Source organism: Marmota monax, unplaced genomic scaffold, assembly GCF_021218885.2.
Source record: "Marmota monax isolate L192 unplaced genomic scaffold, Marmota_monax_Labrador192_F-V1.1 WCK01_AAM20220418_F8-fsc00188, whole genome shotgun sequence".
NCBI classification, from domain to species: domain Eukaryota; kingdom Metazoa; phylum Chordata; class Mammalia; order Rodentia; family Sciuridae; genus Marmota; species Marmota monax.
In genome coordinates this window covers 3,012,633-3,032,823 of record NW_026692655.1, presented here as the reverse complement: position 1 = coordinate 3,032,823, position 20,191 = coordinate 3,012,633, and the positions used below count along the sequence as shown (strand labels likewise).

At 39.4% G+C, this 20,191-nt stretch overlaps 1 protein-coding gene, 1 long non-coding RNA gene and 1 other non-coding gene across 4 annotated transcripts in view; all 3 read left to right on the top strand.

Annotated features, from left to right (window-relative positions):
* Positions 1–693: 693 nt before the first annotated feature.
* On the top strand, positions 694–4,838 carry LOC131424241 (uncharacterized). Its single transcript, XR_009226942.1, has 3 exons — positions 694–1,160; positions 3,712–4,027; positions 4,445–4,838. It is a non-coding gene; the product is annotated as an uncharacterized LOC131424241 (long non-coding RNA).
* Positions 3,345–3,547, top strand: LOC124093885 (small nucleolar RNA SNORA73 family). Its single transcript, XR_006852064.1, has one exon. It is a non-coding gene; the product is annotated as a small nucleolar RNA SNORA73 family (small nucleolar RNA).
* Positions 4,839–5,332: 494 nt separating the features above from the next.
* Positions 5,333–20,191, top strand: part of G3bp1 (G3BP stress granule assembly factor 1) — a 31,618-nt gene continuing 16,759 nt past the window's right edge. Inside the window, exon 1 of one of the 2 annotated variants that reach the window (XM_046446399.2) lies at positions 5,333–5,485. The gene's annotated coding sequence lies outside the window, so the exon portion shown is untranslated. Of the gene's footprint in view, positions 5,486–5,961; positions 6,117–20,191 lie in introns of those variants that run through there. The other variant, XM_058579912.1, reaches the window with a different exon arrangement.

The window sequence follows — 20,191 nt, the reverse complement described above, 5'->3', positions numbered from 1 at the left end:
GGATTACAGATGTGAGCCACTGTGCCTGACTGGGCTTCAAATTTATAGTGATAAAAACCTGATGCTGAGGTCTGGGATTGTGGCTCAGTGGTAGAGCACTCGCCTAGCACGGGCGCAACCCGGGTTCAATACTCAGCACCATATAAAAATAAAGGCATTGTGTTGTGTCCATCTACTCTCTTAAAAAATAAAAAAGAGGGAAGACCTCTCCCCTTCTTCCTCTGGGAGAAGTCTTTAAAAAACAAAACAAACAAAAAAAAACCCTGATGCTGAATACCCGTTCCACCACTTCCAAGCAATGTAATCTTGAGTTAGTCATCAAAACTTTCTCAACTGGAGTTGGTTTTTGTGAGGATGAATGGAAAAATAGACTGGCACTCTGCCTGACATGTAGTAGTGTTTGACACAATGTTATTTAGCCTTGTCTAAGCCACAGGAAGTAAGGACTCCTAAAGGTGTATATGTGCCAAATGTGCAAAGGACTTTGTCTTGGACTCCATAACTTTCAAACCACTTGGAAATCTGTCTCTGTAGGATTACTTGATGCCATGCCTAAGGGGGAAAAATAATCCCAGCCTTTCAGGAGTTTCCCAGGAGACAATGTCCCTGTAGTCAGGGCTTTATCCTCCTTCTGGGCAGTATTAACAAGTGGGTAAAATAACATGGACTTGGAAATCAGAGTTGTAGCTTCTAGGCCTAGTTGTGTGATCTTGGGCAAGTTACTTAACATCTTTGAATTTGTTTCTGTACTTGAGAAATGGAAAAGAGGGGCTTGTGAATATTAAATGAGGTTTTTTTTCTTGACAAAAATACTAGCAAGAAGCCTGGCTCATGATCAGTGCCCCACAGTTTGAGGATATGTATTTGCAGACAGTCAAAGCCTGAGGGGAAAATTCAATTAGGCATGAATTTCTAAGCCAGTAAAGTTCTCTTTGAGAGCACTTTCCCCTCCAATTAACAGATAGGTTCTCACTGTGTGGCCTAGGTTGGCTTCAGCACTGGCCTCAGCCTTCCCAGCAGCTGGGAGTACAGGTGCAGCTTCAAGTTCTCTTTGGATCTTTGGGAAGAAGCAAGAGGAAAAGAGGTTAGCAGGCCAGAAGAGGCAGATTACAACTTTGATGCCTCATTTTCAAGACCCTTCACGTACCCACCCACAAGAGGTAATAGAGTATTCTATCCTGTTTAAAGATCAAAATCTGTCTATTGTAATTCCTTATGTTATTCATAATCTGTAATTAACATTAATTTTTATGAAAACTAATAGACACATTAAAAATAAATTATACATTACCAAAGAGTACAGAATGAAAACAGCCTTTTTCCTGTCCTGGCTGAAGTTCATCTCCCTGTTAGGAATCATTAACAGTTTCCTGTGACTTATGCATATACAGCAAAACCATACAGGAATGTGTACATATAACTACAGCAATACTCATGTCTTAATAGAAAATGTCATCCCTCTACCCCTTTTTACCCAAATGCTATTAGGCATTCTCTCCCTAATATTCTGCACTTTGCTTTCTTAATATCTTCTGGAGATCATTCTATAACTGAACATGTAGATCTGCTCTCATTTTCCGTATGATTGCATGAGAATCCCCTGCAAATATACTGCACTGTAGTATTGTTTCTAATTGCCCTGTGTAGTCAGACATTTGAGCTATTTCCATTCTACTACAAAGAATACTGCAGTGAGTATTTTTAATCACCCTTCACGAATGATTTACTATGTTGGGTTAAACTGATCAGACGATTTCTTACCTAATATTTCCCATTCACTGCCTGTCATACTATCTTCTGAGGTCTTGCTCATGTTTCCCGCCCCCCCCCCCCCCGCCCAATTCTCTGAGATTTGAGAAGAACCGGCAGAAAGAGCAAGGTGAAGTAGCGTTGTGCAGGGGTTTGCAGATTTTGCTTTGTGGTGGAGATAAAAGACCAGAAAGAGGCCAGGGACTTTCCCTTAGAAGACTGAGATATCTTGACTAGGGTTTCTTAGCCACAGCACTGTTGATTTTTTGGGTGGATAATTTTTTGTTGTTGTTATGGGGTCACTCTCCTGTGCATACCTGGCCTCTATCTGGTAGATGCCAATAGCCCCCCTACCCAATTGTGGCCATGACCCCCACCCCTACTCCAACCACTGCTTTAGACAATTCATTAGTGGTAAGTTATTCATGGAACATTTACCAAGTATTAAGTATCCAGCATCTGGAGCTCAAGGGTTTCTAATCTGGGTGGGGAAACTACTACAGGAGAATGCCAACTTGCTTTCTCTCCTCTGGGAGACAACAATAGACATCTGAGATGTCCTGCCAACTTCTCCCCCATTATCCATTCCCCCTTCCTTCATATTAGCTTCATTGCTCCCAATCTAGTGGATTCCCTAGAGGTTAATGACTCTTATTTTAAATGTAGCACTTTCCCTACACTTATATACCTATTTTAACCTACAGAAATCTCAATTAACAATTGTTAATCCAACTAACAACTGGAGACAGAACCCAACTGTATAGTTTCACCTTATTTTTAAATCTGCTGCATTTAATATTATATGCATATCATCTAAAAATTTGCCAATTGATGAACATTTGTTTTCAAGCATTCTGATAATGCTGCAGAACACCTTGGTACCTGTGTTTGTCAACAAATGTGGCTAAAAAGTATTGTTGTTTTGGAGGAATGTACATAATTCAGGCCACTTGGGTTATATTACCAATCCATAAATGTAAAATTTTGCCCATCTGCACTCATTAGCCTTACAGTTCCGGGAGTCATCTAGGAAACTGAAGTCTCCACTGTGCATGCATCATGCCATTGCTTTCTGTGCTTATCGACACGCCAGGAGAGTTAGTGCCCCAGGTATTTTCATTCTTTTTAGCCAACTGAGACTCAGTCATGTGAAACATCAGTTAAAAAAATAATATTGAGATCCAAATCTATAGGTAGAGAGTTTTCTCATCTGCTTGAGCTTATGGTTTCCCAGTTCAGTGATGAACAACCTCAACAAGAGGATCCACCCCACCTGAAAGTCAGGGTATCACACCCGGTCAAGAAGGAGAAAGCGAAGGAGCATCTGAAATCTGAGCTTCAAGGGCCTGACCTGGAAGCTAATTTCCAGGAACTGTGTGAGGCCAAAAGTGCAAGGTTGAGATGGTTCTGATGCCAAGCATGGAATTCTATCAAATGTAGAACCCCTTAAAATGCCAGAAGCAATTTAAGTGCCATTATGGGTTGAAAAGAAGACAATCTAGAGCCACGCATGCAGTCTTGATATTACAACCTTGATTGCTAAAATTATCAATAAAGTTTTACAGTTTTCTGGGGAAAAACAGTTGCAATCTCTTCCAACGTGGATAACCCGGGAGGTCACTCTCCCCGGGCTCTGTCCAGGTGGCATAGGGGAGCACAGGGCTCTGCCCCATGATGTACAGTCCCTTTCCACAACGTTGGAGATGAAGCTGGGCTTTGTGTCTGCACCTGCATATTCCTACGACTTCTCAGAGTCTGTGGACTATGACTGAGGAGGCAAACCATGCAGGAAACAATATCTAGAAAAAAAAAAGTTGCAATCTCTTAGTCCGTTCTTTTAAGAAACTTTTCAGGTGTTCCCCATTGCCCTCAGATTAAAGCCCAAGTTCCTTGGCATGGCTAGCACTATCTCGGAGTTTCTTTAACTCTAGAAAACTTTCAGCGGCGTGTCTCTGTGCGCAGTTTCCTCTCTGCTTGCAGAACTTGGTGGTGCCTGTTTCCGGGGTCAGCGCAGCGTCTGACTGTTGAATAGGTGACCCCGACTGCATTTCAACCAACTCCGACCCCAGCACCCGGAGATCTCAATGCCTGAATGAGCCGGAATGATGCGGAAGTGCGGCCTTACTGGCCGCCAAAGGAACTTTTCATGTCGCTCCTGGGCCTCCCCGCGTGAGTTTCGGACCCGGGTCTGGTCCCTGGAAGGACGCGAGTAGGCATCGCCCGGGTCGCACCAGGTTGCTGCTGGGTTGGAGCGCCTCCTCTACTTTTGTGCCGACAGGTACGCTCCATGTTACTTCATTTTAAAAAAATTGCAGCAAAACTTAACCGGTGACCCTCCCGCATTGTCAGATGTTTGGAAAGACAACGGGGCCGGGGCGTGTCCATGTCTAGCACGTGGGAACCAAAGCTATTTCCACATAAAATACTCCTGGTGACCAACAGAGGGCCCAGCAAAATACCGAGACCGGACAGAAGCGGGTTGGGGCTCCTTAACCCGTGAAGTGTTTCGGGAAGATCTTTAGGATGTCCGCATAGGACTTGGCAAGTTACCTTTTAAAAGCATAACGCCACGAAGTAACAGCACCCCTCACCCACAGCAATAAGAAAACGGAGTGACAATGGTGGTGACGCACAGGATGTTGCATGGAGGCCAAAACTTGATCGGAGAATACAAAAACTGCCATTTTTTTTTCAGTAACAACCCCCAAAAACTTCACTGAAAGATCCAGGAATCGACGATGGGGCCAACCTGTAGCAGCACCTGCCAAGAAGCAACCGGATGGAAATGCAAATTCTCAAACTCAATAGCTTTCGCGTCTGACCTTTTTACAGGACCTTGCATACACACAGCTACTCTTTTCTTAGGCTTTCCTATAACAGTTGCCCAACAATAGTGCTGACTAATGGTAAGAGCCAGCAAGTACTCTCAGCGCACGGAAATGAAAAAAGTTGTAATAAGGATGATAAATTAATAAAAAAAACAGAAACTTTGCCATTTGGATCCTTGGGTACCAAACTGTGCGGAAAGGCGGGAGAAGGAGTCTCAGGGTCCGGACCCAAGGGACGTTAAGAAAGGAAAGGGGACAGAAACCGGGGTCAGCCTCATAACCGCCACAGAGGGTCCAGGAGGCGCTGGGTCTCTGCCTTTTTGGAACAGTCCAGCCCCCGTGTCAATCAGCTCCTTCCGGCATTGTGATTGGTCTGGGCCTTTCTTGGCTTCCCCAGTGCCCACCTCCTAGTTGCTTGGGGTTTACTTCCCCAAAGTACACGGGTCCCACCTTGTGGAGCAACCGCTCCTGCAAGGAAAACGGATCTCCGCCCAGGGGAAGACATTTTAACCAATGAGAGCAGTCCCCTGTAGTAATTGGCTACCCTGGATATCGGTCAAAGAACTGCCCACCCTCCTTCCCTGTGTGCTTTCAAGTTATTGGCCTTTCTTAGTGCCAATCCCTTATAGGGAAGCAGGATCCTCACGGTCTTATAGGCATGAGTCAAAGCCAATCAAGAGCCACGCCTTCATCCTGAGTCGGTACCCAATTGCTATTCGAAGAGCTCAGAGGACGCAGTCGGGATTGGTCTTCCGCTACCCCGACCTGGCCGCAACAAGTTAGGCTGAATCACGGTTATATAGACCGGCGGCGGAGCACGCGTGTGTGCGGACGCACTTGCGTGAGGGATTCCTGCCACCTTCTGTGCTGTGGGGCAAAGCTTGTTCCTCTCCCGCTCAGCCGCGCAGGTACGCTGGGGTGTGGGCGGGACAGTGCGGCCTAAGGACGAGGACCAGTTGGAGCGGTGGTGAAAGAGAGGAGAAGTCAGAGAAGCGCCCGCGAGCCGCATACCCCCACCCCCACCCCAACGGCCGCCGGCGCGCGCGGCGGACGACGAGTGCGCGGCGGCTCCCCAACCCCCGCTGCCTGGAGCGCGTGGCCATGTCCACCGCGTGCGCGTGCCGCGTCCAACGGCCACGCGGGGCGGGAGCGAGCAGCTGCCGCCGCCCGGGCCCCTTGGCGATCTCGCGGCCTGGGGGCTTTGCGCGGCCCGCTGGCCAGCTTTTCCCGCCTGCCTTATCCGCCACTCGCCGGGTAGTCTTTCCTCGCTTGGTCACCGAGCTACGGCTCGGCGGAGATCAGGAGGGTTTTTTTTTTTTTTCTTAATCTGGGAATGGGGACAATACTGAAGCGTGATAACTCTTTAGGCCCGCAAAGCAGAAGTGCAGCTTTCTGGCTTTACAGGAGTTAGCATTGAGGGAACAGCGAGTGCTTGGAGAGTTAGTGACAATAGCACCTAGGATTCTAATCCCTCACTGTGCCAGGCACTGTGCTGAGCCACTTATCTACTTCATGTGATTCTCACAACGACCTAATGGGGTAGGTGCGATTTTTCTTATTTCATCGCGACTAGGGCACAGAAGTGGAGTGACCTGTTCAAAGGCACTCAGACGGCAAGGGGACGGTATTTGGATCTGTGTTCTTTGGGTTCCGAGCCTTCCAACCCAGCTTATTATTTGCTTCAGCTTTGTGCGCACCCTGGGCACCTTTGCCCCTTGAGCACTTTCCCCTGAGGTCAGCCTCAGCTTTGAAAGGCCAACTGCAGAGAAGACTGCAGCAGCGTATTTATACAGGCCAGTCCTAGGACTTTCCAGGGAGACCTGGGTTGGTAGTGGGATTATGACAAAGGAAAGGCTACTTCCCTACCCGTATTTGTACAGTCGATAGATGTGACCGATCAGCTTCTGGAAAAAGTAAAGAATGAGTAAATGCAAATGAGCATGGACAGTGTTCCGGCTCAGATTTGAAAGTCATAACAGGGTGATGGGAAGTTCCCGCCAGCAGAAGTTAGACTCTGATAGTAGACCTTGAATCTTTTTCCGTTTTTTTTTTTTTTTTTTTTTTTTTTGTGGAGGAAGAACTTGGAGATTATCATTACAATAAATTAATTAAGAGAACGAGGTTCAAAATGAATTTCAGATCTCACCAGAGACTTGGGCTAAAATTTGAAATTGGAATGGAAAGGTGCCCCCTTAGAGTATAAACTGGATCACTGTAGGTGAGTAACCAGTGATTGTGATTTATTGAAAAGTATACTTAGGGCAGTTTAGGGTCTTTCGTGGATAAGTCTGTCTACATTCAGAATTTTTTTTGCATTTATCCTACTAGAATTCTATCTATATGCAAAGACCCCTTTCTTACCTTTCAAGAACTTGAGTTTGTTTTTCTTGTACAGTTGTCATTTTAGATCCTTGGTTTTATAAAGTAAGTGTTCCTATGTTTCTAGATTCGCATGATTAACTTTATAGCACAAAAGTTTCGGGGCCAGTTCTGAGTTAATTTGAAATTGACTTCCATGTAAAGAAGTTAAAAAGTCAGGTAGTTTAGTATTTATAAATGTATTTACCAAGTAGTTACCTTTTGTTTCTTACCAGAAAGTAGCAATATATTGTACAGACAAGTTCATACCTTTGTTGGTGTTACTATAAATAACTGATTGCTTTGGATTATAACATTGTTTTACTTGAAACTTGCACTCTGCTGTTCAGGTTAGCCTACCTTCTATACATAGGTTACCTATTCAGTTTGCATTTTATCTTAAGTTTGAATAATTTATTAAAAGTTAAAATAATGACTTACATTTAGAGGCTGGGGTTGTAGCTCAGTGGTATGAGCACTTGCCTAGCACATGTGAGACACTGACTGGGTTCAGTCCTCAGCACCACATTAAAATAAATAAATAAAATAACCACTTACATTTAAAGTATTAAGTTTGTTCATCTAACTTTATTATTGCTCCAGGCAAAATATATCAGAATGAAAACACATTAGGCATTAGTTAATTGAGGGAAATTTTCATTAATTTCACCTTCAGATATTAAAAACAAACCTGTACTTTTATTGGCTTCAGGCAAATGGTTATCAGGTGGGCAGGAATATGAACATTATATGATTATTTCACAAATTGCTATTGTCACGACCTGTGCTCTAGTTTGTCAAGAACAAGTGAATGGCTTTGGTGGCAGGCACATGCTTGTAATCCCAGCTGCCAGGAACACTGCGACAGGAGGATCACAAATTTGGCAAATTTTTTTTGAGACACTTTCAAACTAAAAAGAGGTGCAGATGTAGTTCCAGTTATAGGACCCCTGGGTTCAGTCCTCAGTACCCTCCCTCCAAAAGTGAATTGAAGTAAATTGGGATAATAGAGTAGTATAAGACTTTGTCTCCTTACTTCTCACCCAAGACATAGGTTATTCTGTGCATGGTCCTGGGAATCAAACCCAGGGCCTCGAGTATGCCAGACAGACACAACTACTGAGCCACGTCCCCAGCCTTAGGTTAGTTTTGTTGGAGTTCAGTCCTTTCAGTCCGAGTTTCTAGCAGAAAAGAGGCAGTTCTTTAACTCCGTTTGCTTTTCAGCTGACAGTCCATTACAGAAACCTTAGGAGACTTTGGTAATGTTTGTTCTTGACCTATGGTGAAGTATTTGTTGTTGTTACTTAACATGGATTTTTTTTTTTTAATAACTTGTTTTAGTACTTTACAGGGAAAGTGAAGGACACAAAATTTTACATTTTTATAGCTTTATAATTGTATATAGTTCTTAGGATGAAAATGTGATCAGTGTTAAAAGTGAGATTTAATATAAAGCCTGAATTTGTTATTAAAACCATTTTTAAAATTTTTGTCAATTTAATAAAATTGCTTGATCTTTTTACATTTTGCGAATTGGTTGGATATTTAAAAATTACCGACCTTAAGTAGGCATTGTGTACTCTTCATCTAATTAAATTGTGCATTTTGATGGCCTTGGATAAAACTATTACTCTGCAAAGGATATAATAGCAAAACCCCCTCCCCCCACTAGTCTTTTGGCAACAGTTAGTGGGAAAAACCTGTAACTGTCCTTCCAAGCTCTGCAGTTAAATTTAGATTCAGCAACTGTAATCCCACTTGTAGTTCTTGATCACACTGGCAGCTAACTACATTTATATTTTTATATCTTAAATCAGCTTTCTGTTTTAAAGTGTGGAAACCTCATCTGGCCTTAGTAGGGGAGACTGAATTGCAAGTCAGGTGATGGGGTTAAGAGTGAGAATCATCCACACATGAAGAATAAAGTTAGGTTAAAAAGCAGAAAGCAATAAACACAATTCAGAGAAAATCTGGCTTCTTGGATGGGACACATATCTGCTTTGTAGGGATATAGTTTTTGGTGGGTATTAAGTGACTATATAACAGTATTATTGAGTATTTTATTTTTTTGCATATTTTAGTTTATTGCTAGGGTTGAACCCAGGATCTAAGCATGAACTTTTTAATACTGAGCTACAACCATAACTGATTTGCATGGTTAGTTTTTTTTGGTATGAGGGATTGAACCCAGGGGCACTTAACCACCACATCCACAGCCCTTTTAATTTTTATTTTGAGGCAGAGTCTCACTAAGTTGCTGAGGCTGGCTTTGAACTCATGTTCCTCCTTGATTTGCATGTTTTTAAAAGTACTTTCACATTGTAGGTATTCTGATATTTTTGCTGAAAATTGAAGCTGTGAAACCCAAATATATCTAGTTTGTGCACATGTAGTACTTAAAAGGGTGCTGTAACCAAAAGGATATAGAATCTGAAACGTGAATGTTGTGTCTACCTACGTTTCCAGCCTTCTCCCATCCTCTGTGCTGGCCTATAGGCTGTGCTAGCCTCTATTTATGTAGGAAGTAGGCCTGTAGGCTATGCTTTAAGTACATCTAGGTTTAAAATTTTTGTCAATTTAATAAAATTGACAAATTTTATTAAAATTTCTCAGCTTACTCTTAGGATTTCCTACGGTGTGTGCACCTATGTCTATGAGATCCAAAAAATAGGAGGCTAATGTTTTTAGAGGTTTCATGAATAAGCATTAGTATTAACTGTAATCTGACTTTTCATGTGATGAAAAAAGTTTTTTTCTGAGTTATGAACCTAAGTGACTAGTTTTTAATTTTGAAATAGAGAAGGGATACTCAAAGATAGCAAATTATTAAGCTTGTGGACTCTTGTTGTGGACTCTTGAAGTGTCCCCTCAGTTCCCCCCTCCCCAATTTAGTAATTCTGAGTTAATTAGCAGTCTTAGGTACTGGTTATTAATCTTTTCTAATGTTATCATCTAACATAATCTTGGTACATTTATCAAAATAGAAATTAACATTGATAAGAATCCTGTTAGCAGGGCCTGGTGGCACATGCCTATGATCCCAGCTATTTGGGACAGTGATCACAAGTTTGAGCCCAGCCTGGGCAATTTAGTGAGACCCTGTCTCAAAAGGGCTGAGGATATAGCTTATGGTAAATCTCCCCTGGGTTCAATCCCCATTCTCCCTCCCTCCTTCCCCCAAAACAACAAAAACAAAAGGCTGGGGATGTAGCTCAGTGGCCAAGTGTTCCTATGTTCAATTCCCAATGCTGCAGAAAAACCAAAAAAACAAAATCCTGTTAAAGATAGACTTTATTTGGGTTTCCTTTTTTCTTTGGTACTGGGAATTGAACTCAGGGTCACTTTACTATTGAACTACACAAGGTCTCACTAAGTTGCAGAACTTGGGATCCTCCTGACTTAACCTCTGGAGCCACTCTGCCTGGTATCCTTAGGCTTTTTTTTTTTTTTTTTTTTTTTTTTTTTTTATAAAAAAGCCTCTTCAGTTTCTCAATCTGTGTTGAGATGCCACATTGTATTTAGTCTTCTTCTCTCCTTTGTTTCCTCTAATCTGTGTTTGTTTTGTTTCATGAACTTGATTTCATGAACTTAAGATCTCATTTAGTTTGTCTGATGCTATGATTTGACTGATTTTATGGCTTTGGGGAAAGAATGCTACAGAGGTGTAACATATACCCTTTATCACATTGTATCATAGGTGCGTAATATCATTAGTTGAATTTAACCTTGATCATTTGATTGAGGTGATCTGTCTGGTTAGTATTTTCCCCTTTTCTTTGCTATTCATGGGAAGCTATTACTAAAAGCTCTAATTCAAGGGGAGGGAGGAATCACATTCTTGTAAAGGGAACAGAATCAGAATTTGTGGGCACATATGGCTACTACTAATAATATTTTGGGGAGAAATATTTTATGCAAATGATCTGTATCTCCTTAAAGTTTTCCCCTTAGTTTTAGCATTTATTAGTGGATCTTGTCAATATGGGTAGCCTTTTTTCTTCTTTTTTGCAATACTGGGGATTGAACCCAGAGGTACTCTTATCATTAAGCTACATCCCCAGCCAGCATTCACCCCCCACCCCCACCCCCCCGTTTTTGGAGGGGTAGTGGGAATTGAACTCAGAGGCACTCAACCACTGAGGCATATCCCCAACCTCATTTTGTATTTTATTTAGAGACAGGGTCTGAGTTGCTTAGTGTGTTGATAAGTTGTTGAGGCTGGCTTTGAACTTGGGATCCTCTTGTCTCAGCCTCCGGGATTACAGGCATGCACCACCATGCGCAGCCCACCCAACCCTTTTTAATTTTTCAAGTTACTAAGTTGCCATGGCTGGCCTGGAATTTGGGGTCCTCCTGTCTCAGCCTCTGAGTTGCTGTTATTACAAGTGTGTCCCAGTGTGACTTTTTTTTTTTAAAGCATTTTCTTTGTTGTATTAATTGTCAGGTACTTGAGGCTCACAAATATTTTGCCTATACTGGGGCTAGAATCAACAGTTCTTCTGAGGAGCAGTCAGAATATTGAAGGGAAGGTGATAGGTGATTAATGTGAAAAGTTTGGGAAATAGATTGTCAGTGGAACCAGATTTGGTGCTGTTGCTCTTCGGGCACTGATATTGCTTTTATTAAAGTTGCTCTGGTATTTGGAAAATATTGTCAACTGAGTTTCAAATGTTTGAATACACAAAGTAACCTTGAAACAAAATTCATGGCTTTTTTTTTTTGAGCCGGGGGTATTGGATATTGAACTCAGGGTCACTGTACAACTGAGCTACATCCCTAGGCTTTTTATTATTTCGTTTGAGCAGTCTCTCTAAGTTATCCAGGCTGATGTTGAACTTTATTTTAGAGGGTGTGTGTTTACCTTTCGATCTCCTGCCTCAGCCTCCAAATTGTTGAAATTGCAGATGAGTCCTTGCAATTAGGCATGTGCCCCTGCACCTGCATTCTTTATAGGTCTTGGATTGAAGTATTTTGTGTTTTCTTTAAATCTGATATATGCTTTGCAAATATTTACTCCCAGTTTGTGGCTTGTCTTTTTATTCTTTTAAATAGTGTCTTTTGCAAAGCAGGTTTTAATTTTGATAAAAGTTCACATTATCAGTTCTTGTGATGTGCTTTTGGTGTGTGTGTATATATATATATATGACATTTTTGCTTACCTTGTTCTCATACAGGTTTTCCTTAGTTTTGAATTTTACATTTTGGTTTGGACCATTTTGAGTTAAGTTTTATATGTGGTGTAAGTTGTTATTTATTTTTTTTTAATGAATGTTGAATTTTTCTGTCACTATTCTTGAAAAGAGTATCCTTTTACCACACTATTGTCTTTCTACTTTTGTTGGAAATTAGTTATATAGTGATATGTGGCTATATTTGTGAACTTTGTTCTGTTCCATGGATCCATTTTTTCTATTATGTTCAACCTATTAAAAGTTTATTTACATCTGCATGGATAAATAATTTGTCATATTGCTTTGTATATGCTAAAAACATTTAGACATATCAGGCTATGTCATACAGTACATATTCGACAACTGACTTTTTGACATTGTTTTGAGATCTATTCCATGCTGATTTTCTGACAGCTATAAATAGGGGGACTATATCTTATATAATACCTATATAGTTATTTATATCCATAACCCTAATTCACTCCAGTTAACCTGGCATAATTAATAGTATTAGTTTTCAATCTTATAAGTGTGCATGTGGTTATTCTTAAATATAGAGGTTTCTATGGTATGAATGAACCAGAATTCAACTCATTCTCCATTTGTTGGACATGGAGATTGTTAGTTTTATATTTTAGAAATAGGGCAGCTGTTACTTCTCTGTATTCATCTTATGCAAATGGCTGAGTTTCTCTTTTACATATGTACTTAAAATCAGTGTTTTTAGGTAACTGCAAAAGTGTTTTCCACTGTGTTTAAACCAGTTGAGGCTCCATCTTTAGGTAACTGTTCTTCCTTCATGCTTTCCTGTGTCTAGTATTTACAAAGATTTTATGTACTAATACTTCAGGATTTCTCAAATGAGGAGTGATGGGTTTTAATTTGCATTTTACTGGTAACTTGGCATATGTTTGGTTGTCCATTTAGTACTTTCCTGGGTTACCAGATCCCTATCCTTTGTGTGTTTTTCTCTAGAGTTATTCTTTAGTGATTTGTATGCAGGGTTGGTTGGTTACACTTAGGAATAAACCCAGGTCCATGTTCATATGTTCATACCAGTTACACTGTCTAGACTTGAGTCTACACCCTGATTCCTATATACAATATTATGGATATATTGATCTCTTACATGATGTTATATTTTTAAAAAATTTAAATTTGCCATTATAGTGACCTACTAAGGCATTTGCTATTTTTTTAAAATTTTGTTAGAGTAAGCTCTGTTGTTAAATTCAGGTGGAGTATAGTTGGCCTTCATTATGCTTCCCTGCTCCTCATTTCATTAGGCTTTAAAGGAAGCACCCTTAACATTTCATGCTTAACTTTAGCAGAATTGCTAGTGAAAGAATTTTCTTTACTGTTGTTGTTACCTGGGCATGATGGCACTCACCTGTAATCTCAGCTACTCAGGAGTCTGAAGCAGGAGGATCACAAGTTCAAGGTCAGCCTAAGCAACTTAGCAAGACCCTGTCTCCAAATTAAAAATTTTAAAAAAGTACTTGGGGATGTAGTTCAGTGGTAGAGCACCCCAGGGTTCAATCCTCAGTACCAAAAAGAGAAGAAAAAAAAAAAAGTTGCTTGTGCAATCTAGAAACTTGGAAGCAAGTAAAAAATTTGAAAGCATTGAAGTCAGGGTCAATCAATAAAATTGGTGATGTGAACTGTTGATGTCATTGATATTTCTATGATTTGTGTGGGTATATGTAGTTTTTGCAGTTCTGGGGGTGGAACTTGGCTTGAGGATGGATGCAAGCACTTTGCCGCTGAGCTAAATAAACCCCTAACCTGGTTTATACTAATAGTGTGTATTGAAGGTATTAGGTACTTTTCAGGTTACTTAAGTATGAAGTGTGACATTCATTTTTTGCTGCTTGTAGGTAGCAGATAATTTCAGTTTCAGTTTTTTCCTACTCTGTAAAATACCTTACTGGTAATCATGCTTTCATTATATTTTAGAGAGATCCTAAAGCCACAAAGTAAAATCAAACACAAAATGAATTCCATCTTATGTAAAACTTATATTCTAATATGGTTCTTGATTAGCAAGTAAATATCTTGTTTTAATATAAACTTAAAGGCAAACAAAGATGCTTCCCTGTCCTCTTTAAGCAGTTTTTTGGGTGGGATGCATGGCTCTGAGGTCTTACCTCTGAAAGTTGGGAGAAAGTACCAGACATAGAAAAGTCCCTGCACTGCAAAAAAGTTAAAATTGGACTAATTACACCTGTGCTAATAAATTCTAGAGCTGTTCTGTGATCTTCAGATCTGCCATACACAGCAGAATTTATGAAGTTACATATCTAGCAGGGATTTTAAGATCATTTCAAGAGAGCTAAAATATGTAAGATACCATACCACTAGTAATTGGATGTTGGTAGTCTTTGCTGTTTTCTGTTTATTATGAATGTAAAGCATATTCATCCCAAGACAGTACAGTAATACATAGGTCTTAGAAGTAGCCCTAGAGGTTTAGAAATTTGATAACAAGTTTTTCTGGATTTTTTTTCAGGAGTACTTAAAGTTTACGTTTTTATTTTTTTCCTTATAAAAATTTAGTTCTAAATACCTATTGTTAGGCAACTTTTCCTCATTTGATACATTTTTAACATTTTATTTTTGGTGCTAGGAATCAAATAGTTATTTCTCTGCCCATTTAGTAGCCTGAAGGTTTTCCCTTTTAATATCCACATAGTATTCAATTACATAATTTTGTATATACATTATATGTAATGTAATACAATTTTCCATAATACATGTAGTGCAACAATGTGTACTTTATGTTTTTATATATTATACCTTATGTTGATTACATGTACTTATATCCTAAGGTTTTTTTTTGTTTGTTTGTTTGTGTGTTTTTTTTTTTTTTTGTTTTTTTTTGGTACCAGAGATTGAAGCGAGGGGCACTTAACCACTGAGCCACATCTCCAGTCCTAAAATTTTTTGAGACAGGATCTTATCAAGTTGCTTAGCACCTCACTCAGTTTCTGAGGCTGGTTTTGAATTTGCAATCTTCCTGCCTCAGCCTCCCAAGCAGCTGGGATTATAGGCATGAGACAACATGCTTGGCTAACTTGAGTTCCATCCCCAGTACTGCAAAAAATTTACATAACACAGACACACATCATGGAAATATCATTGACACAGTTCACACAATCACCAATTTTTTTTTTTTTAACTTGGAGATCATCCTGTTTTAGCCTCCTGAGTTGCTGGGATTACAGGCATACACCACTGCGCCTAGCCTCCTAGGCTTTTTATTTTTTGAGACAGGGTGTCACTAAGTTGCTTAGGGGCTTCAACCCCCTGAATCACTACAAACTTAGTTTTCTTGGAAAAGCTGCTCTGGTCTTATAGGAAGACCCCAGGCCCATCACATCAGCATGGAAGAGAGTTGTTTTTGGTGGTTGAAATAATAAAACTGATTTATTTCTTACTCTTATTTTGATACATGATTTATATTCTAACCAATACTGTTTTCTTGATATATGCTTTTTAAAATTGGGAATAACTAGAATCTATTTGTAGGCATTTCTAAAAAACTCTGGGGAAAGGACACAGTGTATCCAAGAGTGTTAGAATGGGAGAATCTTGGAAGTTTTTAGTGTATATTTTCATTGGAACTTTCCCCCTGTGTTTTCTTCTAGTAGTTTCATAGTTCTGGGTGTGTGTACTTTCCTTCGGTTTAATAGTTTTTTTTGTTTGTTTGTTTTTAACTGTATTTTTTATATGGTGCTGAGGATCAAACCCAGTGCCTCACATGTGCTAGATAAGCACTCTACCACTGAGCTACAACCTCAGCCCAATAGTTTTTATAAAACGTTTGTCACAGTGGATCAGTAACTGGCAAAATATTGTTCTTTCTATGATAAATCCATTTCAGTTTGCTTTTTAAAATTATTTTGATTTTATATAATTGAGAGTTGATGAATAAAGAGAATAGAGACTATTGTCAAGTTATTTTGTTAGTCCTGTGTTTCTCATAACTTGTGTTTTATGTTTGAGCGAGAAAAGAATAAAGATTTCAGAAGTGATTTATAAAAAACAAATTTTCCTCTAATTAGGGTTGATAGAGACATTTAATAGACACAAGTCTTCTGGGCTCAAATTGCCAAAGTTTTTTTTTTTTTTTTTTTAATTAAGAATGATCAAACAGACTACTTTTTAAAATTGAATGATCAAGTTACCCACAAAACAGTGTATCATCTTACATAACTGAAGAACTTTCCTGACCTATCTGTAGTAACTGGTAGTACAGGTACATGTTGGTTTAATATTCTTAATTATTCTGCTGGAAATATAGTGCAGAGCATTGTGTGCACAGAGGCCCTAGGTTCAGTCCCTACTGCCAGACAAAAAAATCCCCTAATTATTCTAGTGTATTCTTCTGATATCGTCGGGATTCCCCCTCCCCCCCCCCCCCGCCCCCATATTGGTGATTGAACCCAGGGACTATCTACCACTGAACTATATCCCTGGCTCTTTTTACTTTTTACATCTCATCAGCCAGCCAGGGCTGACCTTGAAATCCTCCTTCTTCAGCCTCCTGAATTGCTGTTTATAGGCATGTGCCACTTTATCTGGAAGTTTTTTTTTCTTCTTTAATGTCAAAGTGCTTTTTAGATTCTTTATTTTTAGAAGTCTTAATTTATACACAATAAAATATACACAATTTTGAGAGTTCAGTTTGAAATTTTTTTTAATTGTACATATTCATATAACCATCCAACTGCATAAGTTTCTAAACTAGCTGGTTCCTTTTTCATCCTTACTAGTCAGTTTCCTCTTAGGCAACCATTTTTTTGGATTCTGACACCTTAGGTTAGTTTTCTCTTTGGTCTTATTGAGACTGTTGTATCCTCTATTATAATCTAAATACTGAAAAGTCTAACAGTTCAGTTTTGATAGATGGTAATAAATCTGCTTCCCTTGCTGGGGATGTAGTTCAGTGGTAGAGAGCTTACCTAGAGTTCATTAGACCTGGGTTCAATCCCCAGCACTGGGGAAAAAAAAATCTATTTTGTTTGTATTGAATTCTAACCACCTCTTGTGTAAGAATGTTGAACAAAAGTTCTTTAGAGTTTTTTATCTATCAGACATTAAATTTTAGGGGGTAGCCAGATATAGTGCATGCCTGTAATCCCAGCTACTTGGGAGACTGAGATGGGACAATTACAGACCAGACTCAGCAGAATAAAATAATAAAGATTTAAAGTGGTGGTGGGGGGCGCTGGTGGTGCAGTAGTAGAGTGGTAGCCTAGCATATATAAGGCCCTGAGTAGAATCACCAGTATCATGAGAAAAAAAAAAATAAGGGGCTAAAAAATTGAACAAGATATGTGGTCTGTCCCTAATCTAAAGAAATTTACTATTTAGGATAATCTTTCAGTCTTTCATTATGTTAGGTTCCCCCCCACCCTTTTTTTTTGACTGGGGATGTTTTTTAGCGCTAGGACCTAGAAAATAAACCTGCTGTCTATATCTACCCTATGTGGAATATTCTAAATAACCACTACCATTTCCCTTGAGCTCTTTGGAGCAATATTTATTTATTTAGGTACCACTAATTGAACTCAGAGGCACTGAATCACTGAGCCACATCCCCAACCCCTTTTATTTTTGGAGATGATCTTGCCAGGTTGCTTAGGGCTTCACTAAATTGCTAAGGTGGGCTTTGAACTTGGTGATCCTCCTGCATCAGCCTCCTGAGTTGATGGAATTACAGGTGTGTGCCACCACACCCTGTTGGAACAATATTTATTAAGGAGCTTAAATGAGAGACTTTAGGAGCTAGCTGCCATTCACATGGAACTAATAATGTTTATACTGTAAATGGGAATATACAAGGGTATTTCAGTCAAGCCTGATGTTGAGACTTCTGCAACTTCAGTAGTACAGTGTTACAGTTTGGTTTGGCTAATGGTTTTTTTGTGTTTCTAAAGTTGACAGTTTCAACCCCAAATAAAACAGATCGCATGTGTGTGTGTGTGTTGTGTGTGTGTATTTTAACATTTTCTTGCCTTTGATGTAGAGCCTAAAGGATTTTGATTGTATGAGAGTAGCAGTAATTGATACGGTGTTATTTAGGAATTTATATTGTGATGTAATTGGTATACTAATCGTGTTTTGTTACATGAACTAGGGAAGAAGAACAGATAGTGGTGAAGAATGTACTGAGAGTAAAGGGGAAAAAGGTACATATTAAGTAAATTACTGATTTTTTTTTTAATTTTTAAATTTTTTTACAGTTCTATGGATTGAATACAGGGCACTCCACCACTGAGTCACATCCTTGTCCCACCCCCCCCCCCCCTTTTTTAATAAGTGAAAAGTCATTTGATAATTTTTTTAATCAAAGTGTGTTCATTAATAAAGAATAAGGCATAGTATAAAATGATAAAATGGTCACTAAATCAAATATAATCTCGAGTTATCTAAAAATACCATGGCATCTTTGTTACATTTTTTTTTTTTTTAAAGACTGTTTCCGGGAAGTAGAGGACTATTCATCTCATAGCTTTTATTGAAACATGATTAGTGTACCAATTACATCATAATATAAATTCCTAAATAACACTGTATGAATTACTACTACTCTCATACAATCAAAATCCTTTAGGCTCTATATCGAAGGCAAGAAAATGACTTCTTGTGACTTGAGGTAACTACCACATAGTGACAGGAGATAGACTAGCAGTTTCCAGCTACAGAAAATATTGAGTTCTACCCAAATGTACAGATCATTTGAGATATAACCCATAATAGGTAAACCAGTTTCCCACTTATTTTGGATCAGACGGGTTTGTCATTTTGAAAAATAGGCCAACAGAAAATCCTATAGCACACAGCAATCTCTACATCTTGGCTGGACATGAAAATAGTTACTAAGCACCTGGCCCTTTTTATTTGTTCTAATTAGTTACACATGACAGTAGAATGCACTTTGATACCTTGTACATAAATGGAGTATAATTTCTTATTCTTGTGGTTGTACATGATATAGAGTCACACATATACCCATAGGGTAGTCATATAAACACATAGGGTAATAACATTGTCCAATTCATTCTACTCTCCTTCCTACCCTCATATTCCCTCCCTTTCCCCCCTCCTCTCCGCCTAATCCAGAGTAACTCTATTCTTCCTTAGCCTCCACCCCCTTATTGTGAATTAGCATCTGCATATTAGAGAAAACATTTGTTTTTTTAGGATTGGCTTATTTTGCTTAGAACAGCTTCACCCCACTTACCCCCACTTACCCACATATGCCACCATTTTATTCTTTAAGGCTGAGTAATATTCTATTGTGTATGTATACACATTTTCTTTATCCATTCATCTGTTGAAGGATACTTAAGTTGGTTCCATAGTTCAGCTGTTGTGAGTTTAGCTGCTATAAACACTGATGTGGCTGCATCACTTAATATGCTGAGTTTTAAGTCCTTGGGTATATACTAAGGAGTGGCATAGCTGGATCAAATGGTGGTTCCATTCCAAGTTTTCTAAGGAATCCAGGTCTCACTTATTTGCAGAGGGTGGCCTCCAACTTGCAATCCTCCTGCATCTCACTCATCCTTCCTAGTCACTGGGATTATAGGTATGTACCACCATGACCAGCTTCTGATTTCTTTTATCCTGTGAAGAAGGTGCCTTTTGAATTACTTTTTATATTGTGGATATAGTATGTATTTTGAATAAGACAGGAAGGCAAAACTTGATGTTCAGCCTTTTTATATAAATATAACAGTGCAATTTGTTGGAATGAAAATATTTTACCTTTTCTGAGATAGAGAGATCTGCTTCATTTCTGAAACTAGTTGTGAGGTCTGAGAGTATAACATAATCACAGTGTTTTTTTTCCTGTTCATCTGTTTGGGTTAGATGCTAATCCTGAATGAGAGTAGCTAATTTCCCCTCCCCTTTTGTTGTGCTGGGATTGAACCCAGGTCCTTGAAATTATCTTAATTTTAGGAATTTTTTTCCCTCTGAATTGTTTGTGGTGCTGTAATCCAACCCAGGGTGTCAGGCATATTAAGCAAGTGTTCTACCTTTGAGCTATACCACTAACCCCTCTGAACCCCTTTT